Source organism: Pungitius pungitius, unplaced genomic scaffold, assembly GCF_949316345.1.
Source record: "Pungitius pungitius unplaced genomic scaffold, fPunPun2.1 scaffold_34, whole genome shotgun sequence".
Lineage (NCBI taxonomy): Eukaryota > Metazoa > Chordata > Actinopteri > Perciformes > Gasterosteidae > Pungitius > Pungitius pungitius.
The window spans coordinates 448,540-468,899 of record NW_026909849.1 but is presented as its reverse complement, the minus strand read 5'-3'; the positions used below and the strand labels follow the sequence as shown (position 1 = coordinate 468,899).

General features: G+C 45.4%; 40 non-coding genes and 2 pseudogenes across 40 annotated transcripts; all 42 read left to right on the top strand.

Annotated features, from left to right (window-relative positions):
* Window positions 1-298: 298 nt before the first annotated feature.
* LOC134114112 (5S ribosomal RNA) lies at window positions 299-417 on the top strand. Its single transcript, XR_009946478.1, has one exon. It is a non-coding gene; the product is annotated as a 5S ribosomal RNA (ribosomal RNA).
* A 396-nt stretch (window positions 418-813) lies between these two features.
* LOC134114752 (5S ribosomal RNA) lies at window positions 814-932 on the top strand. The gene has a single exon (XR_009947119.1). It is a non-coding gene; the product is annotated as a 5S ribosomal RNA (ribosomal RNA).
* A 339-nt stretch (window positions 933-1,271) lies between these two features.
* On the top strand, window positions 1,272-1,390 carry LOC134114111 (5S ribosomal RNA). The gene has a single exon (XR_009946477.1). It is a non-coding gene; the product is annotated as a 5S ribosomal RNA (ribosomal RNA).
* Window positions 1,391-1,729: 339 nt separating this feature from the next.
* Window positions 1,730-1,848, top strand: LOC134114110 (5S ribosomal RNA). The gene has a single exon (XR_009946476.1). It is a non-coding gene; the product is annotated as a 5S ribosomal RNA (ribosomal RNA).
* Window positions 1,849-2,244: 396 nt separating this feature from the next.
* LOC134114767 (5S ribosomal RNA) lies at window positions 2,245-2,363 on the top strand (annotated as a pseudogene).
* A 339-nt stretch (window positions 2,364-2,702) lies between these two features.
* LOC134114109 (5S ribosomal RNA) lies at window positions 2,703-2,821 on the top strand. The gene has a single exon (XR_009946475.1). It is a non-coding gene; the product is annotated as a 5S ribosomal RNA (ribosomal RNA).
* Window positions 2,822-3,160: 339 nt separating this feature from the next.
* Window positions 3,161-3,279, top strand: LOC134114108 (5S ribosomal RNA). The gene has a single exon (XR_009946474.1). It is a non-coding gene; the product is annotated as a 5S ribosomal RNA (ribosomal RNA).
* A 396-nt stretch (window positions 3,280-3,675) lies between these two features.
* On the top strand, window positions 3,676-3,794 carry LOC134114766 (5S ribosomal RNA; annotated as a pseudogene).
* A 339-nt stretch (window positions 3,795-4,133) lies between these two features.
* Window positions 4,134-4,252, top strand: LOC134114106 (5S ribosomal RNA). The gene has a single exon (XR_009946472.1). It is a non-coding gene; the product is annotated as a 5S ribosomal RNA (ribosomal RNA).
* A 339-nt stretch (window positions 4,253-4,591) lies between these two features.
* On the top strand, window positions 4,592-4,710 carry LOC134114105 (5S ribosomal RNA). The gene has a single exon (XR_009946471.1). It is a non-coding gene; the product is annotated as a 5S ribosomal RNA (ribosomal RNA).
* Window positions 4,711-5,106: 396 nt separating this feature from the next.
* Window positions 5,107-5,225, top strand: LOC134114104 (5S ribosomal RNA). Its single transcript, XR_009946470.1, has one exon. It is a non-coding gene; the product is annotated as a 5S ribosomal RNA (ribosomal RNA).
* Window positions 5,226-5,621: 396 nt separating this feature from the next.
* Window positions 5,622-5,740, top strand: LOC134114103 (5S ribosomal RNA). The gene has a single exon (XR_009946469.1). It is a non-coding gene; the product is annotated as a 5S ribosomal RNA (ribosomal RNA).
* A 339-nt stretch (window positions 5,741-6,079) lies between these two features.
* Window positions 6,080-6,198, top strand: LOC134114102 (5S ribosomal RNA). Its single transcript, XR_009946468.1, has one exon. It is a non-coding gene; the product is annotated as a 5S ribosomal RNA (ribosomal RNA).
* A 339-nt stretch (window positions 6,199-6,537) lies between these two features.
* Window positions 6,538-6,656, top strand: LOC134114100 (5S ribosomal RNA). The gene has a single exon (XR_009946466.1). It is a non-coding gene; the product is annotated as a 5S ribosomal RNA (ribosomal RNA).
* A 396-nt stretch (window positions 6,657-7,052) lies between these two features.
* Window positions 7,053-7,171, top strand: LOC134114099 (5S ribosomal RNA). The gene has a single exon (XR_009946465.1). It is a non-coding gene; the product is annotated as a 5S ribosomal RNA (ribosomal RNA).
* A 339-nt stretch (window positions 7,172-7,510) lies between these two features.
* LOC134114098 (5S ribosomal RNA) lies at window positions 7,511-7,629 on the top strand. The gene has a single exon (XR_009946464.1). It is a non-coding gene; the product is annotated as a 5S ribosomal RNA (ribosomal RNA).
* A 339-nt stretch (window positions 7,630-7,968) lies between these two features.
* LOC134114097 (5S ribosomal RNA) lies at window positions 7,969-8,087 on the top strand. The gene has a single exon (XR_009946463.1). It is a non-coding gene; the product is annotated as a 5S ribosomal RNA (ribosomal RNA).
* A 396-nt stretch (window positions 8,088-8,483) lies between these two features.
* LOC134114096 (5S ribosomal RNA) lies at window positions 8,484-8,602 on the top strand. The gene has a single exon (XR_009946462.1). It is a non-coding gene; the product is annotated as a 5S ribosomal RNA (ribosomal RNA).
* A 339-nt stretch (window positions 8,603-8,941) lies between these two features.
* Window positions 8,942-9,060, top strand: LOC134114095 (5S ribosomal RNA). The gene has a single exon (XR_009946461.1). It is a non-coding gene; the product is annotated as a 5S ribosomal RNA (ribosomal RNA).
* A 396-nt stretch (window positions 9,061-9,456) lies between these two features.
* LOC134114094 (5S ribosomal RNA) lies at window positions 9,457-9,575 on the top strand. The gene has a single exon (XR_009946460.1). It is a non-coding gene; the product is annotated as a 5S ribosomal RNA (ribosomal RNA).
* A 339-nt stretch (window positions 9,576-9,914) lies between these two features.
* On the top strand, window positions 9,915-10,033 carry LOC134114093 (5S ribosomal RNA). The gene has a single exon (XR_009946459.1). It is a non-coding gene; the product is annotated as a 5S ribosomal RNA (ribosomal RNA).
* Window positions 10,034-10,429: 396 nt separating this feature from the next.
* Window positions 10,430-10,548, top strand: LOC134114751 (5S ribosomal RNA). The gene has a single exon (XR_009947118.1). It is a non-coding gene; the product is annotated as a 5S ribosomal RNA (ribosomal RNA).
* Window positions 10,549-10,887: 339 nt separating this feature from the next.
* LOC134114092 (5S ribosomal RNA) lies at window positions 10,888-11,006 on the top strand. Its single transcript, XR_009946458.1, has one exon. It is a non-coding gene; the product is annotated as a 5S ribosomal RNA (ribosomal RNA).
* A 339-nt stretch (window positions 11,007-11,345) lies between these two features.
* Window positions 11,346-11,464, top strand: LOC134114091 (5S ribosomal RNA). The gene has a single exon (XR_009946457.1). It is a non-coding gene; the product is annotated as a 5S ribosomal RNA (ribosomal RNA).
* A 396-nt stretch (window positions 11,465-11,860) lies between these two features.
* LOC134114089 (5S ribosomal RNA) lies at window positions 11,861-11,979 on the top strand. Its single transcript, XR_009946455.1, has one exon. It is a non-coding gene; the product is annotated as a 5S ribosomal RNA (ribosomal RNA).
* Window positions 11,980-12,318: 339 nt separating this feature from the next.
* LOC134114555 (5S ribosomal RNA) lies at window positions 12,319-12,437 on the top strand. Its single transcript, XR_009946922.1, has one exon. It is a non-coding gene; the product is annotated as a 5S ribosomal RNA (ribosomal RNA).
* A 396-nt stretch (window positions 12,438-12,833) lies between these two features.
* Window positions 12,834-12,952, top strand: LOC134114088 (5S ribosomal RNA). Its single transcript, XR_009946454.1, has one exon. It is a non-coding gene; the product is annotated as a 5S ribosomal RNA (ribosomal RNA).
* Window positions 12,953-13,348: 396 nt separating this feature from the next.
* Window positions 13,349-13,467, top strand: LOC134114750 (5S ribosomal RNA). The gene has a single exon (XR_009947117.1). It is a non-coding gene; the product is annotated as a 5S ribosomal RNA (ribosomal RNA).
* Window positions 13,468-13,806: 339 nt separating this feature from the next.
* On the top strand, window positions 13,807-13,925 carry LOC134114087 (5S ribosomal RNA). Its single transcript, XR_009946453.1, has one exon. It is a non-coding gene; the product is annotated as a 5S ribosomal RNA (ribosomal RNA).
* A 339-nt stretch (window positions 13,926-14,264) lies between these two features.
* LOC134114086 (5S ribosomal RNA) lies at window positions 14,265-14,383 on the top strand. Its single transcript, XR_009946452.1, has one exon. It is a non-coding gene; the product is annotated as a 5S ribosomal RNA (ribosomal RNA).
* A 337-nt stretch (window positions 14,384-14,720) lies between these two features.
* LOC134114085 (5S ribosomal RNA) lies at window positions 14,721-14,839 on the top strand. Its single transcript, XR_009946451.1, has one exon. It is a non-coding gene; the product is annotated as a 5S ribosomal RNA (ribosomal RNA).
* Window positions 14,840-15,178: 339 nt separating this feature from the next.
* On the top strand, window positions 15,179-15,297 carry LOC134114084 (5S ribosomal RNA). The gene has a single exon (XR_009946450.1). It is a non-coding gene; the product is annotated as a 5S ribosomal RNA (ribosomal RNA).
* Window positions 15,298-15,693: 396 nt separating this feature from the next.
* Window positions 15,694-15,812, top strand: LOC134114083 (5S ribosomal RNA). Its single transcript, XR_009946449.1, has one exon. It is a non-coding gene; the product is annotated as a 5S ribosomal RNA (ribosomal RNA).
* A 339-nt stretch (window positions 15,813-16,151) lies between these two features.
* Window positions 16,152-16,270, top strand: LOC134114082 (5S ribosomal RNA). Its single transcript, XR_009946448.1, has one exon. It is a non-coding gene; the product is annotated as a 5S ribosomal RNA (ribosomal RNA).
* A 396-nt stretch (window positions 16,271-16,666) lies between these two features.
* LOC134114081 (5S ribosomal RNA) lies at window positions 16,667-16,785 on the top strand. The gene has a single exon (XR_009946447.1). It is a non-coding gene; the product is annotated as a 5S ribosomal RNA (ribosomal RNA).
* Window positions 16,786-17,124: 339 nt separating this feature from the next.
* On the top strand, window positions 17,125-17,243 carry LOC134114080 (5S ribosomal RNA). Its single transcript, XR_009946446.1, has one exon. It is a non-coding gene; the product is annotated as a 5S ribosomal RNA (ribosomal RNA).
* Window positions 17,244-17,639: 396 nt separating this feature from the next.
* On the top strand, window positions 17,640-17,758 carry LOC134114078 (5S ribosomal RNA). The gene has a single exon (XR_009946444.1). It is a non-coding gene; the product is annotated as a 5S ribosomal RNA (ribosomal RNA).
* A 339-nt stretch (window positions 17,759-18,097) lies between these two features.
* LOC134114077 (5S ribosomal RNA) lies at window positions 18,098-18,216 on the top strand. Its single transcript, XR_009946443.1, has one exon. It is a non-coding gene; the product is annotated as a 5S ribosomal RNA (ribosomal RNA).
* Window positions 18,217-18,612: 396 nt separating this feature from the next.
* Window positions 18,613-18,731, top strand: LOC134114749 (5S ribosomal RNA). Its single transcript, XR_009947116.1, has one exon. It is a non-coding gene; the product is annotated as a 5S ribosomal RNA (ribosomal RNA).
* Window positions 18,732-19,070: 339 nt separating this feature from the next.
* LOC134114076 (5S ribosomal RNA) lies at window positions 19,071-19,189 on the top strand. Its single transcript, XR_009946442.1, has one exon. It is a non-coding gene; the product is annotated as a 5S ribosomal RNA (ribosomal RNA).
* A 339-nt stretch (window positions 19,190-19,528) lies between these two features.
* LOC134114075 (5S ribosomal RNA) lies at window positions 19,529-19,647 on the top strand. The gene has a single exon (XR_009946441.1). It is a non-coding gene; the product is annotated as a 5S ribosomal RNA (ribosomal RNA).
* A 396-nt stretch (window positions 19,648-20,043) lies between these two features.
* On the top strand, window positions 20,044-20,162 carry LOC134114074 (5S ribosomal RNA). Its single transcript, XR_009946440.1, has one exon. It is a non-coding gene; the product is annotated as a 5S ribosomal RNA (ribosomal RNA).
* The last annotated feature ends 198 nt before the right edge of the window (window positions 20,163-20,360 follow it).

Below are 20,360 nucleotides of genomic sequence, written 5' to 3'. Positions count from 1 at the left end.
GTACACCCACACAATTGTAAAAAGTATTTCACATTGTAGAAGAGATGCAATAGGAAGAAGATGAAAGGTGGCTTACGTCCATACCATCGTCAGGCCATTTGAGGTGGCGGGGACTGCAATGGCCATCCACCGATTGGCTGGGACTCCTGGGCGGGTCTTCTCTAGTCCATCCAATTTTCGGCATAGGATGTCACAGCCTTCTTTGCATACCCTTATTTAACCCACACAAAGATGCCAACGGCAGGCGTGACATAATTTTTTGACGCATTATAAAGGATTAGGAAAAAGATAAAAAGCAGCTTACGGCCATACCTCTCTGGTTCCGCCCGATCTCGTCTGATCTCGGAAGCTAAGCAGAGCAGGGCCTGGTTAGTACCTGGATGGAAGACCGCCTGGGAATCCCAGGTGCCGTAAGCTTTTTCACTTCTCTCTGAAAGCCGCCGAGCGCCGCAGATTGTACACCTACAAATTACAAAAAGTACATCACATTGTCGAAGAGATGCATGTTTAGTGTTGTTTTAACGTTGGATATATAAGGAACTTAGACAATATCATCAAAATTGATTCCGTTTCATGGTTGCTAAATTAGTGTTGATCAACATTTAACAATTGGCATACTTTTGTTTGTAATTTAGCCGTTGAAATACAGGTGCTAACCCAACATGTTAGAATTGCCAGTGAAGAAAAGTAAAGTTACCTTCAGGTTTTAGGAACCTCTCTTGCCAATCCTAAGAACTGCTTCAATTTTAGAAAAAGAAACTCTTCTGATTATCTTTGACACGTTTTAAAGGATTAGGAAAAAGATAAAAAGCAGCGTACGGCCATACCTCTCTAGTTCCGCCCGATTTCGTCTGATCTCGGAAGCTAAGCAGAGCAGGGCCTGGTTAGTACCTGGATGGAAGACCGCCTGGGAATCCCAGGTGCCGTAAGCTTTTTCACTTCTCTCTCCGAAAGCCGCCCAGCGCCGCAGATTGTACACCCACACAATTGTAAAAAGTATTTCACATTGTAGAAGAGATGCAATAGGAAGAAGATGAAAGGTGGCTTATGTCCATACCATCGTCAGGCCATTTGAGGTGGCGGGGACTGCAATGGCCATCCACCGATTGGCTGGGACTCCTGGGCGGGTCTTCTCTAGTCCATCCAATTTTCGGCATAGGATGTCACAGCCTTCTTTGCATACCCTTATTTAACCCACACAAAGATGCCAACGGCAGGCGTGACATAATTTTTTGACGCATTATAAAGGATTAGGAAAAAGATAAAAAGCAGCTTACGGCCATACCTCTCTGGTTCCGCCCGATCTCGTCTGATCTCGGAAGCTAAGCAGAGCAGGGCCTGGTTAGTACCTGGATGGAAGACCGCCTGGGAATCCCAGGTGCCGTAAGCTTTTTCACTTCTCTCTCCGAAAGCCGCCCAGCGCCGCAGATTGTACACCTACACAATTGTAAAAAGTATTTCACATTGTAGAAGAGATGCAATAGGAAGAAGATGAAAGGTGGCTTATGTCCATACCATCGTCAGGCCATTTGAGGTGGCGGGGACTGCAATGGCCATCCACCGATTGGCTGGGACTCCTGGGCGGGTCTTCTCTAGTCCATCCAATTTTCGGCATAGGATGTCACAGCCTTCTTTGCATACCCTTATTTAACCCACACAAAGATGCCAACGGCAGGCGTGACATAATTTTTTGACGCATTATAAAGGATTAGGAAAAAGATAAAAAGCAGCTTACGGCCATACCTCTCTGGTTCCGCCCGATCTCGTCTGATCTCGGAAGCTAAGCAGAGCAGGGCCTGGTTAGTACCTGGATGGAAGACCGCCTGGGAATCCCAGGTGCCGTAAGCTTTTTCACTTCTCTCTGAAAGCCGCCGAGCGCCGCAGATTGTACACCTACAAATTACAAAAAGTACATCACATTGTCGAAGAGATGCATGTTTAGTGTTGTTTTAACGTTGGATATATAAGGAACTTAGACAATATCATCAAAATTGATTCCGTTTCATGGTTGCTAAATTAGTGTTGATCAACATTTAACAATTGGCATACTTTTGTTTGTAATTTAGCCGTTGAAATACAGGTGCTAACCCAACATGTTAGAATTGCCAGTGAAGAAAAGTAAAGTTACCTTCAGGTTTTAGGAACCTCTCTTGCCAATCCTAAGAACTGCTTCAATTTTAGAAAAAGAAACTCTTCTGATTATCTTTGACACGTTTTAAAGGATTAGGAAAAAGATAAAAAGCAGCGTACGGCCATACCTCTCTAGTTCCGCCCGATTTCGTCTGATCTCGGAAGCTAAACAGAGCAGGGCCTGGTTAGTACCTGGATGGAAGACCGCCTGGGAATCCCAGGTGCCGTAAGCTTTTTCACTTCTCTCTCCGAAAGCCGCCCAGCGCCGCAGATTGTACACCTACACAATTGTAAAAAGTATTTCACATTGTAGAAGAGATGCAATAGGAAGAAGATGAAAGGTGGCTTACGTCCATACCATCGTCAGGCCATTTGAGGTGGCGGGGACTGCAATGGCCATCCACCGATTGGCTGGGACTCCTGGGCGGGTCTTCTCTAGTCCATCCAATTTTCGGCATAGGATGTCACAGCCTTCTTTGCATACCCTTATTTAACCCACACAAAGATGCCAACGGCAGGCGTGACATAATTTTTTGACGCATTATAAAGGATTAGGAAAAAGATAAAAAGCAGCTTACGGCCATACCTCTCTGGTTCCGCCCGATCTCGTCTGATCTCGGAAGCTAAGCAGAGCAGGGCCTGGTTAGTACCTGGATGGAAGACCGCCTGGGAATCCCAGGTGCCGTAAGCTTTTTCACTTCTCTCTCCGAAAGCCGCCCAGCGCCGCAGATTGTACACCTACACAATTGTAAAAAGTATTTCACATTGTAGAAGAGATGCAATAGGAAGAAGATGAAAGGTGGCTTACGTCCATACCATCGTCAGGCCATTTGAGGTGGCGGGGACTGCAATGGCCATCCACCGATTGGCTGGGACTCCTGGGCGGGTCTTCTCTAGTCCATCCAATTTTCGGCATAGGATGTCACAGCCTTCTTTGCATACCCTTATTTAACCCACACAAAGATGCCAACGGCAGGCGTGACATAATTTTTTGACGCATTATAAAGGATTAGGAAAAAGATAAAAAGCAGCTTACGGCCATACCTCTCTGGTTCCGCCCGATCTCGTCTGATCTCGGAAGCTAAGCAGAGCAGGGCCTGGTTAGTACCTGGATGGAAGACCGCCTGGGAATCCCAGGTGCCGTAAGCTTTTTCACTTCTCTCTGAAAGCCGCCGAGCGCCGCAGATTGTACACCTACAAATTACAAAAAGTACATCACATTGTCGAAGAGATGCATGTTTAGTGTTGTTTTAACGTTGGATATATAAGGAACTTAGACAATATCATCAAAATTGATTCCGTTTCATGGTTGCTAAATTAGTGTTGATCAACATTTAACAATTGGCATACTTTTGTTTGTAATTTAGCCGTTGAAATACAGGTGCTAACCCAACATGTTAGAATTGCCAGTGAAGAAAAGTAAAGTTACCTTCAGGTTTTAGGAACCTCTCTTGCCAATCCTAAGAACTGCTTCAATTTTAGAAAAAGAAACTCTTCTGATTATCTTTGACACGTTTTAAAGGATTAGGAAAAAGATAAAAAGCAGCGTACGGCCATACCTCTCTAGTTCCGCCCGATTTCGTCTGATCTCGGAAGCTAAACAGAGCAGGGCCTGGTTAGTACCTGGATGGAAGACCGCCTGGGAATCCCAGGTGCCGTAAGCTTTTTCACTTCTCTCTCCGAAAGCCGCCCAGCGCCGCAGATTGTACACCTACACAATTGTAAAAAGTATTTCACATTGTAGAAGAGATGCAATAGGAAGAAGATGAAAGGTGGCTTACGTCCATACCATCGTCAGGCCATTTGAGGTGGCGGGGACTGCAATGGCCATCCACCGATTGGCTGGGACTCCTGGGCGGGTCTTCTCTAGTCCATCCAATTTTCGGCATAGGATGTCACAGCCTTCTTTGCATACCCTTATTTAACCCACACAAAGATGCCAACGGCAGGCGTGACATAATTTTTTGACGCATTATAAAGGATTAGGAAAAAGATAAAAAGCAGCTTACGGCCATACCTCTCTGGTTCCGCCCGATCTCGTCTGATCTCGGAAGCTAAGCAGAGCAGGGCCTGGTTAGTACCTGGATGGAAGACCGCCTGGGAATCCCAGGTGCCGTAAGCTTTTTCACTTCTCTCTCCGAAAGCCGCCCAGCGCCGCAGATTGTACACCTACACAATTGTAAAAAGTATTTCACATTGTAGAAGAGATGCAATAGGAAGAAGATGAAAGGTGGCTTACGTCCATACCATCGTCAGGCCATTTGAGGTGGCGGGGACTGCAATGGCCATCCACCGATTGGCTGGGACTCCTGGGCGGGTCTTCTCTAGTCCATCCAATTTTCGGCATAGGATGTCACAGCCTTCTTTGCATACCCTTATTTAACCCACACAAAGATGCCAACGGCAGGCGTGACATAATTTTTTGACGCATTATAAAGGATTAGGAAAAAGATAAAAAGCAGCTTACGGCCATACCTCTCTGGTTCCGCCCGATCTCGTCTGATCTCGGAAGCTAAGCAGAGCAGGGCCTGGTTAGTACCTGGATGGAAGACCGCCTGGGAATCCCAGGTGCCGTAAGCTTTTTCACTTCTCTCTGAAAGCCGCCGAGCGCCGCAGATTGTACACCTACAAATTACAAAAAGTATATCACATTGTCGAAGAGATGCATGTTTAGTGTTGTTTTAACGTTGGATATATAAGGAACTTAGACAATATCATCAAAATTGATTCCGTTTCATGGTTGCTAAATTAGTGTTGATCAACATTTAACAATTGGCCTACTTTTGTTTGTAATTTAGCCGTTGAAATACAGGTGCTAACCCAACATGTTAGAATTGCCAGTGAAGAAAAGTAAAGTTACCTTCAGGTTTTAGGAACCTCTCTTGCCAATCCTAAGAACTGCTTCAATTTTAGAAAAAGAAACTCTTCTGATTATCTTTGACACGTTCTAAAGGATTAGGAAAAAGATAAAAAGCAGCTTACGGCCATACCTCTCTGGTTCCGCCCGATCTCGTCTGATCTCGGAAGCTAAGCAGAGCAGGGCCTGGTTAGTACCTGGATGGAAGACCGCCTGGGAATCCCAGGTGCCGTAAGCTTTTTCACTTCTCTCTGAAAGCCGCCGAGCGCCGCAGATTGTACACCTACAAATTACAAAAAGTATATCACATTGTCGAAGAGATGCATGTTTAGTGTTGTTTTAACGTTGGATATATAAGGAACTTAGACAATATCATCAAAATTGATTCCGTTTCATGGTTGCTAAATTAGTGTTGATCAACATTTAACAATTGGCCTACTTTTGTTTGTAATTTAGCCGTTGAAATACAGGTGCTAACCCAACATGTTAGAATTGCCAGTGAAGAAAAGTAAAGTTACCTTCAGGTTTTAGGAACCTCTCTTGCCAATCCTAAGAACTGCTTCAATTTTAGAAAAAGAAACTCTTCTGATTATCTTTGACACGTTCTAAAGGATTAGGAAAAAGATAAAAAGCAGCTTACGGCCATACCTCTCTGGTTCCGCCCGATCTCGTCTGATCTCGGAAGCTAAGCAGAGCAGGGCCTGGTTAGTACCTGGATGGAAGACCGCCTGGGAATCCCAGGTGCCGTAAGCTTTTTCACTTCTCTCTCCGAAAGCCTCCCAGCGCCGCAGATTGTACACCCACACAATTGTAAAAAGTATTTCACATTGTAGAAGAGATGCAATAGGAAGAAGATGAAAGGTGGCTTACGTCCATACCATCGTCAGGCCATTTGAGGTGGCGGGGACTGCAATGGCCATCCACCGATTGGCTGGGACTCCTGGGCGGGTCTTCTCTAGTCCATCCAATTTTCGGCATAGGATGTCACAGCCTTCTTTGCATACCCTTATTTAACCCACACAAAGATGCCAACGGCAGGCGTGACATAATTTTTTGACGCATTATAAAGGATTAGGAAAAAGATAAAAAGCAGCTTACGGCCATACCTCTCTGGTTCCGCCCGATCTCGTCTGATCTCGGAAGCTAAGCAGAGCAGGGCCTGGTTAGTACCTGGATGGAAGACCGCCTGGGAATCCCAGGTGCCGTAAGCTTTTTCACTTCTCTCTCCGAAAGCCGCCCAGCGCCGCAGATTGTACACCTACACAATTGTAAAAAGTATTTCACATTGTAGAAGAGATGCAATAGGAAGAAGATGAAAGGTGGCTTACGTCCATACCATCGTCAGGCCATTTGAGGTGGCGGGGACTGCAATGGCCATCCACCGATTGGCTGGGACTCCTGGGCGGGTCTTCTCTAGTCCATCCAATTTTCGGCATAGGATGTCACAGCCTGCTTTGCATACCCTTATTTAACCCACACAAAGATGCCAACGGCAGGCGTGACATAATTTTTTGACGCATTATAAAGGATTAGGAAAAAGATAAAAAGCAGCTTACGGCCATACCTCTCTGGTTCCGCCCGATCTCGTCTGATCTCGGAAGCTAAGCAGAGCAGGGCCTGGTTAGTACCTGGATGGAAGACCGCCTGGGAATCCCAGGTGCCGTAAGCTTTTTCACTTCTCTCTGAAAGCCGCCGAGCGCCGCAGATTGTACACCTACAAATTACAAAAAGTACATCACATTGTCGAAGAGATGCATGTTTAGTGTTTTTTTAACGTTGGATATATAAGGAACTTAGACAATATCATCAAAATTGATTCCGTTTCATGGTTGCTAAATTAGTGTTGATCAACATTTAACAATTGGCATACTTTTGTTTGTAATTTAGCCGTTGAAATACAGGTGCTAACCCAACATGTTAGAATTGCCAGTGAAGAAAAGTAAAGTTACCTTCAGGTTTTAGGAACCTCTCTTGCCAATCCTAAGAACTGCTTCAATTTTAGAAAAAGAAACTTTTCTGATTATCTTTGACACGTTCTAAAGGATTAGGAAAAAGATAAAAAGCAGCTTACGGCCATACCTCTCTGGTTCCGCCCGATCTCGTCTGATCTCGGAAGCTAAGCAGAGCAGGGCCTGGTTAGTACCTGGATGGAAGACCGCCTGGGAATCCCAGGTGCCGTAAGCTTTTTCACTTCTCTCTCCGAAAGCCTCCCAGCGCCGCAGATTGTACACCCACACAATTGTAAAAAGTATTTCACATTGTAGAAGAGATGCAATAGGAAGAAGATGAAAGGTGGCTTACGTCCATACCATCGTCAGGCCATTTGAGGTGGCGGGGACTGCAATGGCCATCCACCGATTGGCTGGGACTCCTGGGCGGGTCTTCTCTAGTCCATCCAATTTTCGGCATAGGATGTCACAGCCTTCTTTGCATACCCTTATTTAACCCACACAAAGATGCCAACGGCAGGCGTGACATAATTTTTTGACGCATTATAAAGGATTAGGAAAAAGATAAAAAGCAGCTTACGGCCATACCTCTCTGGTTCCGCCCGATCTCGTCTGATCTCGGAAGCTAAGCAGAGCAGGGCCTGGTTAGTACCTGGATGGAAGACCGCCTGGGAATCCCAGGTGCCGTAAGCTTTTTCACTTCTCTCTCCGAAAGCCGCCCAGCGCCGCAGATTGTACACCTACACAATTGTAAAAAGTATTTCACATTGTAGAAGAGATGCAATAGGAAGAAGATGAAAGGTGGCTTACGTCCATACCATCGTCAGGCCATTTGAGGTGGCGGGGACTGCAATGGCCATCCACCGATTGGCTGGGACTCCTGGGCGGGTCTTCTCTAGTCCATCCAATTTTCGGCATAGGATGTCACAGCCTGCTTTGCATACCCTTATTTAACCCACACAAAGATGCCAACGGCAGGCGTGACATAATTTTTTGACGCATTATAAAGGATTAGGAAAAAGATAAAAAGCAGCTTACGGCCATACCTCTCTGGTTCCGCCCGATCTCGTCTGATCTCGGAAGCTAAGCAGAGCAGGGCCTGGTTAGTACCTGGATGGAAGACCGCCTGGGAATCCCAGGTGCCGTAAGCTTTTTCACTTCTCTCTGAAAGCCGCCGAGCGCCGCAGATTGTACACCTACAAATTACAAAAAGTACATCACATTGTCGAAGAGATGCATGTTTAGTGTTTTTTTAACGTTGGATATATAAGGAACTTAGACAATATCATCAAAATTGATTCCGTTTCATGGTTGCTAAATTAGTGTTGATCAACATTTAACAATTGGCATACTTTTGTTTGTAATTTAGCCGTTGAAATACAGGTGCTAACCCAACATGTTAGAATTGCCAGTGAAGAAAAGTAAAGTTACCTTCAGGTTTTAGGAACCTCTCTTGCCAATCCTAAGAACTGCTTCAATTTTAGAAAAAGAAACTTTTCTGATTATCTTTGACACGTTCTAAAGGATTAGGAAAAAGATAAAAAGCAGCTTACGGCCATACCTCTCTGGTTCCGCCCGATCTCGTCTGATCTCGGAAGCTAAGCAGAGCAGGGCCTGGTTAGTACCTGGATGGAAGACCGCCTGGGAATCCCAGGTGCCGTAAGCTTTTTCACTTCTCTCTCCGAAAGCCGCCCAGCGCCGCAGATTGTACACCCACACAATTGTAAAAAGTATTTCACATTGTAGAAGAGATGCAATAGGAAGAAGATGAAAGGTGGCTTACGTCCATACCATCGTCAGGCCATTTGAGGTGGCGGGGACTGCAATGGCCATCCACCGATTGGCTGGGACTCCTGGGCGGGTCTTCTCTAGTCCATCCAATTTTCGGCATAGGATGTCACAGCCTTCTTTGCATACCCTTATTTAACCCACACAAAGATGCCAACGGCAGGCGTGACATAATTTTTTGACGCATTATAAAGGATTAGGAAAAAGATAAAAAGCAGCTTACGGCCATACCTCTCTGGTTCCGCCCGATCTCGTCTGATCTCGGAAGCTAAGCAGAGCAGGGCCTGGTTAGTACCTGGATGGAAGACCGCCTGGGAATCCCAGGTGCCGTAAGCTTTTTCACTTCTCTCTGAAAGCCGCCGAGCGCCGCAGATTGTACACCTACAAATTACAAAAAGTATATCACGTTGTCGAAGAGATGCATGTTTAGTGTTGTTTTAACGTTGGATATATAAGGAACTTAGACAATATCATCAAAATTGATTCCGTTTCATGGTTGCTAAATTAGTGTTGATCAACATTTAACAATTGGCATACTTTTGTTTGTAATTTAGCCGTTGAAATACAGTTGCTAACCCAACATGTTAGAATTGCCAGTGAAGAAAAGTAAAGTTACCTTCAGGTTTTAGGAACCTCTCTTGCCAATCCTAAGAACTGCTTCAATTTTAGAAAAAGAAACTCTTCTGATTATCTTTGACACGTTTTAAAGGATTAGGAAAAAGATAAAAAGCAGCTTACGGCCATACCTCTCTGGTTCCGCCCGATCTCGTCTGATCTCGGAAGCTAAGCAGAGCAGGGCCTGGTTAGTACCTGGATGGAAGACCGCCTGGGAATCCCAGGTGCCGTAAGCTTTTTCACTTCTCTCTCCGAAAGCCGCCCAGCGCCGCAGATTGTACACCCACACAATTGTAAAAAGTATTTCACATTGTAGAAGAGATGCAATAGGAAGAAGATGAAAGGTGGCTTATGTCCATACCATCGTCAGGCCATTTGAGGTGGCGGGGACTGCAATGGCCATCCACCGATTGGCTGGGACTCCTGGGCGGGTCTTCTCTAGTCCATCCAATTTTCGGCATAGGATGTCACAGCCTTCTTTGCATACCCTTATTTAACCCACACAAAGATGCCAACGGCAGGCGTGACATAATTTTTTGACGCATTATAAAGGATTAGGAAAAAGATAAAAAGCAGCTTACGGCCATACCTCTCTGGTTCCGCCCGATCTCGTCTGATCTCGGAAGCTAAGCAGAGCAGGGCCTGGTTAGTACCTGGATGGAAGACCGCCTGGGAATCCCAGGTGCCGTAAGCTTTTTCACTTCTCTCTGAAAGCCGCCGAGCGCCGCAGATTGTACACCTACAAATTACAAAAAGTACATCACATTGTCGAAGAGATGCATGTTTAGTGTTGTTTTAACGTTGGATATATAAGGAACTTAGACAATATCATCAAAATTGATTCCGTTTCATGGTTGCTAAATTAGTGTTGATCAACATTTAACAATTGGCATACTTTTGTTTGTAATTTAGCCGTTGAAATACAGGTGCTAACCCAACATGTTAGAATTGCCAGTGAAGAAAAGTAAAGTTACCTTCAGGTTTTAGGAACCTCTCTTGCCAATCCTAAGAACTGCTTCAATTTTAGAAAAAGAAACTCTTCTGATTATCTTTGACACGTTTTAAAGGATTAGGAAAAAGATAAAAAGCAGCGTACGGCCATACCTCTCTAGTTCCGCCCGATTTCGTCTGATCTCGGAAGCTAAGCAGAGCAGGGCCTGGTTAGTACCTGGATGGAAGACCGCCTGGGAATCCCAGGTGCCGTAAGCTTTTTCACTTCTCTCTCCGAAAGCCGCCCAGCGCCGCAGATTGTACACCCACACAATTGTAAAAAGTATTTCACATTGTAGAAGAGATGCAATAGGAAGAAGATGAAAGGTGGCTTATGTCCATACCATCGTCAGGCCATTTGAGGTGGCGGGGACTGCAATGGCCATCCACCGATTGGCTGGGACTCCTGGGCGGGTCTTCTCTAGTCCATCCAATTTTCGGCATAGGATGTCACAGCCTTCTTTGCATACCCTTATTTAACCCACACAAAGATGCCAACGGCAGGCGTGACATAATTTTTTGACGCATTATAAAGGATTAGGAAAAAGATAAAAAGCAGCTTACGGCCATACCTCTCTGGTTCCGCCCGATCTCGTCTGATCTCGGAAGCTAAGCAGAGCAGGGCCTGGTTAGTACCTGGATGGAAGACCGCCTGGGAATCCCAGGTGCCGTAAGCTTTTTCACTTCTCTCTCCGAAAGCCGCCCAGCGCCGCAGATTGTACACCTACACAATTGTAAAAAGTATTTCACATTGTAGAAGAGATGCAATAGGAAGAAGATGAAAGGTGGCTTACGTCCATACCATCGTCAGGCCATTTGAGGTGGCGGGGACTGCAATGGCCATCCACCGATTGGCTGGGACTCCTGGGCGGGTCTTCTCTAGTCCATCCAATTTTCGGCATAGGATGTCACAGCCTGCTTTGCATACCCTTATTTAACCCACACAAAGATGCCAACGGCAGGCGTGACATAATTTTTTGACGCATTATAAAGGATTAGGAAAAAGATAAAAAGCAGCTTACGGCCATACCTCTCTGGTTCCGCCCGATCTCGTCTGATCTCGGAAGCTAAGCAGAGCAGGGCCTGGTTAGTACCTGGATGGAAGACCGCCTGGGAATCCCAGGTGCCGTAAGCTTTTTCACTTCTCTCTGAAAGCCGCCGAGCGCCGCAGATTGTACACCTACAAATTACAAAAAGTACATCACATTGTCGAAGAGATGCATGTTTAGTGTTTTTTTAACGTTGGATATATAAGGAACTTAGACAATATCATCAAAATTGATTCCGTTTCATGGTTGCTAAATTAGTGTTGATCAACATTTAACAATTGGCATACTTTTGTTTGTAATTTAGCCGTTGAAATACAGGTGCTAACCCAACATGTTAGAATTGCCAGTGAAGAAAAGTAAAGTTACCTTCAGGTTTTAGGAACCTCTCTTGCCAATCCTAAGAACTGCTTCAATTTTAGAAAAAGAAACTTTTCTGATTATCTTTGACACGTTCTAAAGGATTAGGAAAAAGATAAAAAGCAGCTTACGGCCATACCTCTCTGGTTCCGCCCGATCTCGTCTGATCTCGGAAGCTAAGCAGAGCAGGGCCTGGTTAGTACCTGGATGGAAGACCGCCTGGGAATCCCAGGTGCCGTAAGCTTTTTCACTTCTCTCTCCGAAAGCCGCCCAGCGCCGCAGATTGTACACCCACACAATTGTAAAAAGTATTTCACATTGTAGAAGAGATGCAATAGGAAGAAGATGAAAGGTGGCTTACGTCCATACCATCGTCAGGCCATTTGAGGTGGCGGGGACTGCAATGGCCATCCACCGATTGGCTGGGACTCCTGGGCGGGTCTTCTCTAGTCCATCCAATTTTCGGCATAGGATGTCACAGCCTTCTTTGCATACCCTTATTTAACCCACACAAAGATGCCAACGGCAGGCGTGACATAATTTTTTGACGCATTATAAAGGATTAGGAAAAAGATAAAAAGCAGCTTACGGCCATACCTCTCTGGTTCCGCCCGATCTCGTCTGATCTCGGAAGCTAAGCAGAGCAGGGCCTGGTTAGTACCTGGATGGAAGACCGCCTGCGAATCCCAGGTGCCGTAAGCTTTTTCACTTCTCTCTGAAAGCCGCCGAGCGCCGCAGATTGTACACCTACAAATTACAAAAAGTATATCACGTTGTCGAAGAGATGCATGTTTAGTGTTGTTTTAACGTTGGATATATAAGGAACTTAGACAATATCATCAAAATTGATTCCGTTTCATGGTTGCTAAATTAGTGTTGATCAACATTTAACAATTGGCATACTTTTGTTTGTAATTTAGCCGTTGAAATACAGGTGCTAACCCAACATGTTAGAATTGCCAGTGAAGAAAAGTAAAGTTACCTTCAGGTTTTAGGAACCTCTCTTGCCAATCCTAAGAACTGCTTCAATTTTAGAAAAAGAAACTCTTCTGATTATCTTTGACACGTTTTAAAGGATTAGGAAAAAGATAAAAAGCAGCTTACGGCCATACCTCTCTGGTTCCGCCCGATCTCGTCTGATCTCGGAAGCTAAGCAGAGCAGGGCCTGGTTAGTACCTGGATGGAAGACCGCCTGGGAATCCCAGGTGCCGTAAGCTTTTTCACTTCTCTCTGAAAGCCGCCGAGCGCCGCAGATTGTACACCTACAAATTACAAAAAGTACATCACATTGTCGAAGAGATGCATGTTTAGTGTTGTTTTAACGTTGGATATATAAGGAACTTAGACAATATCATCAAAATTGATTCCGTTTCATGGTTGCTAAATTAGTGTTGATCAACATTTAACAATTGGCATACTTTTGTTTGTAATTTAGCCGTTGAAATACAGGTGCTAACCCAACATGTTAGAATTGCCAGTGAAGAAAAGTAAAGTTACCTTCAGGTTTTAGGAACCTCTCTTGCCAATCCTAAGAACTGCTTCAATTTTAGAAAAAGAAACTCTTCTGATTATCTTTGACACGTTTTAAAGGATTAGGAAAAAGATAAAAAGCAGCGTACGGCCATACCTCTCTAGTTCCGCCCGATTTCGTCTGATCTCGGAAGCTAAGCAGAGCAGGGCCTGGTTAGTACCTGGATGGAAGACCGCCTGGGAATCCCAGGTGCCGTAAGCTTTTTCACTTCTCTCTCCGAAAGCCGCCCAGCGCCGCAGATTGTACACCCACACAATTGTAAAAAGTATTTCACATTGTAGAAGAGATGCAATAGGAAGAAGATGAAAGGTGGCTTATGTCCATACCATCGTCAGGCCATTTGAGGTGGCGGGGACTGCAATGGCCATCCACCGATTGGCTGGGACTCCTGGGCGGGTCTTCTCTAGTCCATCCAATTTTCGGCATAGGATGTCACAGCCTTCTTTGCATACCCTTATTTAACCCACACAAAGATGCCAACGGCAGGCGTGACATAATTTTTTGACGCATTATAAAGGATTAGGAAAAAGATAAAAAGCAGCTTACGGCCATACCTCTCTGGTTCCGCCCGATCTCGTCTGATCTCGGAAGCTAAGCAGAGCAGGGCCTGGTTAGTACCTGGATGGAAGACCGCCTGGGAATCCCAGGTGCCGTAAGCTTTTTCACTTCTCTCTCCGAAAGCCGCCCAGCGCCGCAGATTGTACACCTACACAATTGTAAAAAGTATTTCACATTGTAGAAGAGATGCAATAGGAAGAAGATGAAAGGTGGCTTACGTCCATACCATCGTCAGGCCATTTGAGGTGGCGGGGACTGCAATGGCCATCCACCGATTGGCTGGGACTCCTGGGCGGGTCTTCTCTAGTCCATCCAATTTTCGGCATAGGATGTCACAGCCTGCTTTGCATACCCTTATTTAACCCACACAAAGATGCCAACGGCAGGCGTGACATAATTTTTTGACGCATTATAAAGGATTAGGAAAAAGATAAAAAGCAGCTTACGGCCATACCTCTCTGGTTCCGCCCGATCTCGTCTGATCTCGGAAGCTAAGCAGAGCAGGGCCTGGTTAGTACCTGGATGGAAGACCGCCTGGGAATCCCAGGTGCCGTAAGCTTTTTCACTTCTCTCTGAAAGCCGCCGAGCGCCGCAGATTGTACACCTACACAATTGTAAAAAGTATTTCACATTGTAGAAGAGATGCAATAGGAAGAAGATGAAAGGTGGCTTATGTCCATACCATCGTCAGGCCATTTGAGGTGGCGGGGACTGCAATGGCCATCCACCGATTGGCTGGGACTCCTGGGCGGGTCTTCTCTAGTCCATCCAATTTTCGGCATAGGATGTCACAGCCTTCTTTGCATACCCTTATTTAACCCACACAAAGATGCCAACGGCAGGCGTGACATAATTTTTTGACGCATTATAAAGGATTAGGAAAAAGATAAAAAGCAGCTTACGGCCATACCTCTCTGGTTCCGCCCGATCTCGTCTGATCTCGGAAGCTAAGCAGAGCAGGGCCTGGTTAGTACCTGGATGGAAGACCGCCTGGGAATCCCAGGTGCCGTAAGCTTTTTCACTTCTCTCTCCGAAAGCCGCCCAGCGCCGCAGATTGTACACCTACACAATTGTAAAAAGTATTTCACATTGTAGAAGAGATGCAATAGGAAGAAGATGAAAGGTGGCTTACGTCCATACCATCGTCAGGCCATTTGAGGTGGCGGGGACTGCAATGGCCATCCACCGATTGGCTGGGACTCCTGGGCGGGTCTTCTCTAGTCCATCCAATTTTCGGCATAGGATGTCACAGCCTGCTTTGCATACCCTTATTTAACCCACACAAAGATGCCAACGGCAGGCGTGACATAATTTTTTGACGCATTATAAAGGATTAGGAAAAAGATAAAAAGCAGCTTACGGCCATACCTCTCTGGTTCCGCCCGATCTCGTCTGATCTCGGAAGCTAAGCAGAGCAGGGCCTGGTTAGTACCTGGATGGAAGACCGCCTGGGAATCCCAGGTGCCGTAAGCTTTTTCACTTCTCTCTGAAAGCCGCCGAGCGCCGCAGATTGTACACCTACAAATTACAAAAAGTACATCACATTGTCGAAGAGATGCATGTTTAGTGTTTTTTTAACGTTGGATATATAAGGAACTTAGACAATATCATCAAAATTGATTCCGTTTCATGGTTGCTAAATTAGTGTTGATCAACATTTAACAATTGGCATACTTTTGTTTGTAATTTAGCCGTTGAAATACAGGTGCTAACCCAACATGTTAGAATTGCCAGTGAAGAAAAGTAAAGTTACCTTCAGGTTTTAGGAACCTCTCTTGCCAATCCTAAGAACTGCTTCAATTTTAGAAAAAGAAACTTTTCTGATTATCTTTGACACGTTCTAAAGGATTAGGAAAAAGATAAAAAGCAGCTTACGGCCATACCTCTCTGGTTCCGCCCGATCTCGTCTGATCTCGGAAGCTAAGCAGAGCAGGGCCTGGTTAGTACCTGGATGGAAGACCGCCTGGGAATCCCAGGTGCCGTAAGCTTTTTCACTTCTCTCTCCGAAAGCCTCCCAGCGCCGCAGATTGTACACCCACACAATTGTAAAAAGTATTTCACATTGTAGAAGAGATGCAATAGGAAGAAGATGAAAGGTGGCTTACGTCCATACCATCGTCAGGCCATTTGAGGTGGCGGGGACTGCAATGGCCATCCACCGATTGGCTGGGACTCCTGGGCGGGTCTTCTCTAGTCCATCCAATTTTCGGCATAGGATGTCACAGCCTTCTTTGCATACCCTTATTTAACCCACACAAAGATGCCAACGGCAGGCGTGACATAATTTTTTGACGCATTATAAAGGATTAGGAAAAAGATAAAAAGCAGCTTACGGCCATACCTCTCTGGTTCCGCCCGATCTCGTCTGATCTCGGAAGCTAAGCAGAGCAGGGCCTGGTTAGTACCTGGATGGAAGACCGCCTGGGAATCCCAGGTGCCGTAAGCTTTTTCACTTCTCTCTGAAAGCCGCCGAGCGCCGCAGATTGTACACCTACAAATTACAAAAAGTACATCACATTGTCGAAGAGATGCATGTTTAGTGTTTTTTTAACGTTGGATATATAAGGAACTTAGACAATATCATCAAAATTGATTCCGTTTCATGGTTGCTAAATTAGTGTTGATCAACATTTAACAATTGGCATACTTTTGTTTGTAATTTAGCCGTTGAAATACAGGTGCTAACCCAACATGTTAGAATTGCCAGTGAAGAAAAGTAAAGTTACCTTCAGGTTTTAGGAACCTCTCTTGCCAATCCTAAGAACTGCTTCAATTTTAGAAAAAGAAACTTTTCTGATTATCTTTGACACGTTCTAAAGGATTAGGAAAAAGATAAAAAGCAGCTTACGGCCATACCTCTCTGGTTCCGCCCGATCTCGTCTGATCTCGGAAGCTAAGCAGAGCAGGGCCTGGTTAGTACCTGGATGGAAGACCGCCTGGGAATCCCAGGTGCCGTAAGCTTTTTCACTTCTCTCTCCGAAAGCCGCCCAGCGCCGCAGATTGTACACCCACACAATTGTAAAAAGTATTTCACATTGTAGAAGAGATGCAATAGGAAGAAGATGAAAGGTGGCTTACGTCCATACCATCGTCAGGCCATTTGAGGTGGCGGGGACTGCAATGGCCATCCACCGATTGGCTGGGACTCCTGGGCGGGTCTTCTCTAGTCCATCCAATTTTCGGCATAGGATGTCACAGCCTTCTTTGCATACCCTTATTTAACCCACACAAAGATGCCAACGGCAGGCGTGACATAATTTTTTGACGCATTATAAAGGATTAGGAAAAAGATAAAAAGCAGCTTACGGCCATACCTCTCTGGTTCCGCCCGATCTCGTCTGATCTCGGAAGCTAAGCAGAGCAGGGCCTGGTTAGTACCTGGATGGAAGACCGCCTGGGAATCCCAGGTGCCGTAAGCTTTTTCACTTCTCTCTGAAAGCCGCCGAGCGCCGCAGATTGTACACCTACAAATTACAAAAAGTATATCACGTTGTCGAAGAGATGCATGTTTAGTGTTGTTTTAACGTTGGATATATAAGGAACTTAGACAATATCATCAAAATTGATTCCGTTTCATGGTTGCTAAATTAGTGTTGATCAACATTTAACAATTGGCATACTTTTGTTTGTAATTTAGCCGTTGAAATACAGTTGCTAACCCAACATGTTAGAATTGCCAGTGAAGAAAAGTAAAGTTACCTTCAGGTTTTAGGAACCTCTCTTGCCAATCCTAAGAACTGCTTCAATTTTAGAAAAAGAAACTCTTCTGATTATCTTTGACACGTTTTAAAGGATTAGGAAAAAGATAAAAAGCAGCTTACGGCCATACCTCTCTGGTTCCGCCCGATCTCGTCTGATCTCGGAAGCTAAGCAGAGCAGGGCCTGGTTAGTACCTGGATGGAAGACCGCCTGGGAATCCCAGGTGCCGTAAGCTTTTTCACTTCTCTCTCCGAAAGCCGCCCAGCGCCGCAGATTGTACACCCACACAATTGTAAAAAGTATTTCACATTGTAGAAGAGATGCAATAGGAAGAAGATGAAAGGTGGCTTATGTCCATACCATCGTCAGGCCATTTGAGGTGGCGGGGACTGCAATGGCCATCCACCGATTGGCTGGGACTCCTGGGCGGGTCTTCTCTAGTCCATCCAATTTTCGGCATAGGATGTCACAGCCTTCTTTGCATACCCTTATTTAACCCACACAAAGATGCCAACGGCAGGCGTGACATAATTTTTTGACGCATTATAAAGGATTAGGAAAAAGATAAAAAGCAGCTTACGGCCATACCTCTCTGGTTCCGCCCGATCTCGTCTGATCTCGGAAGCTAAGCAGAGCAGGGCCTGGTTAGTACCTGGATGGAAGACCGCCTGGGAATCCCAGGTGCCGTAAGCTTTTTCACTTCTCTCTGAAAGCCGCCGAGCGCCGCAGATTGTACACCTACAAATTACAAAAAGTACATCACATTGTCGAAGAGATGCATGTTTAGTGTTGTTTTAACGTTGGATATATAAGGAACTTAGACAATATCATCAAAATTGATTCCGTTTCATGGTTGCTAAATTAGTGTTGATCAACATTTAACAATTGGCATACTTTTGTTTGTAATTTAGCCGTTGAAATACAGGTGCTAACCCAACATGTTAGAATTGCCAGTGAAGAAAAGTAAAGTTACCTTCAGGTTTTAGGAACCTCTCTTGCCAATCCTAAGAACTGCTTCAATTTTAGAAAAAGAAACTCTTCTGATTATCTTTGACACGTTTTAAAGGATTAGGAAAAAGATAAAAAGCAGCGTACGGCCATACCTCTCTAGTTCCGCCCGATTTCGTCTGATCTCGGAAGCTAAGCAGAGCAGGGCCTGGTTAGTACCTGGATGGAAGACCGCCTGGGAATCCCAGGTGCCGTAAGCTTTTTCACTTCTCTCTCCGAAAGCCGCCCAGCGCCGCAGATTGTACACCCACACAATTGTAAAAAGTATTTCACATTGTAGAAGAGATGCAATAGGAAGAAGATGAAAGGTGGCTTATGTCCATACCATCGTCAGGCCATTTGAGGTGGCGGGGACTGCAATGGCCATCCACCGATTGGCTGGGACTCCTGGGCGGGTCTTCTCTAGTCCATCCAATTTTCGGCATAGGATGTCACAGCCTTCTTTGCATACCCTTATTTAACCCACACAAAGATGCCAACGGCAGGCGTGACATAATTTTTTGACGCATTATAAAGGATTAGGAAAAAGATAAAAAGCAGCTTACGGCCATACCTCTCTGGTTCCGCCCGATCTCGTCTGATCTCGGAAGCTAAGCAGAGCAGGGCCTGGTTAGTACCTGGATGGAAGACCGCCTGGGAATCCCAGGTGCCGTAAGCTTTTTCACTTCTCTCTCCGAAAGCCGCCCAGCGCCGCAGATTGTACACCTACACAATTGTAAAAAGTATTTCACATTGTAGAAGAGATGCAATAGGAAGAAGATGAAAGGTGGCTTACGTCCATACCATCGTCAGGCCATTTGAGGTGGCGGGGACTGCAATGGCCATCCACCGATTGGCTGGGACTCCTGGGCGGGTCTTCTCTAGTCCATCCAATTTTCGGCATAGGATGTCACAGCCTGCTTTGCATACCCTTATTTAACCCACACAAAGATGCCAACGGCAGGCGTGACATAATTTTTTGACGCATTATAAAGGATTAGGAAAAAGATAAAAAGCAGCTTACGGCCATACCTCTCTGGTTCCGCCCGATCTCGTCTGATCTCGGAAGCTAAGCAGAGCAGGGCCTGGTTAGTACCTGGATGGAAGACCGCCTGGGAATCCCAGGTGCCGTAAGCTTTTTCACTTCTCTCTGAAAGCCGCCGAGCGCCGCAGATTGTACACCTACAAATTACAAAAAGTACATCACATTGTCGAAGAGATGCATGTTTAGTGTTTTTTTAACGTTGGATATATAAGGAACTTAGACAATATCATCAAAATTGATTCCGTTTCATGGTTGCTAAATTAGTGTTGATCAACATTTAACAATTGGCATACTTTTGTTTGTAATTTAGCCGTTGAAATACAGGTGCTAACCCAACATGTTAGAATTGCCAGTGAAGAAAAGTAAAGTTACCTTCAGGTTTTAGGAACCTCTCTTGCCAATCCTAAGAACTGCTTCAATTTTAGAAAAAGAAACTTTTCTGATTATCTTTGACACGTTCTAAAGGATTAGGAAAAAGATAAAAAGCAGCTTACGGCCATACCTCTCTGGTTCCGCCCGATCTCGTCTGATCTCGGAAGCTAAGCAGAGCAGGGCCTGGTTAGTACCTGGATGGAAGACCGCCTGGGAATCCCAGGTGCCGTAAGCTTTTTCACTTCTCTCTCCGAAAGCCGCCCAGCGCCGCAGATTGTACACCCACACAATTGTAAAAAGTATTTCACATTGTAGAAGAGATGCAATAGGAAGAAGATGAAAGGTGGCTTACGTCCATACCATCGTCAGGCCATTTGAGGTGGCGGGGACTGCAATGGCCATCCACCGATTGGCTGGGACTCCTGGGCGGGTC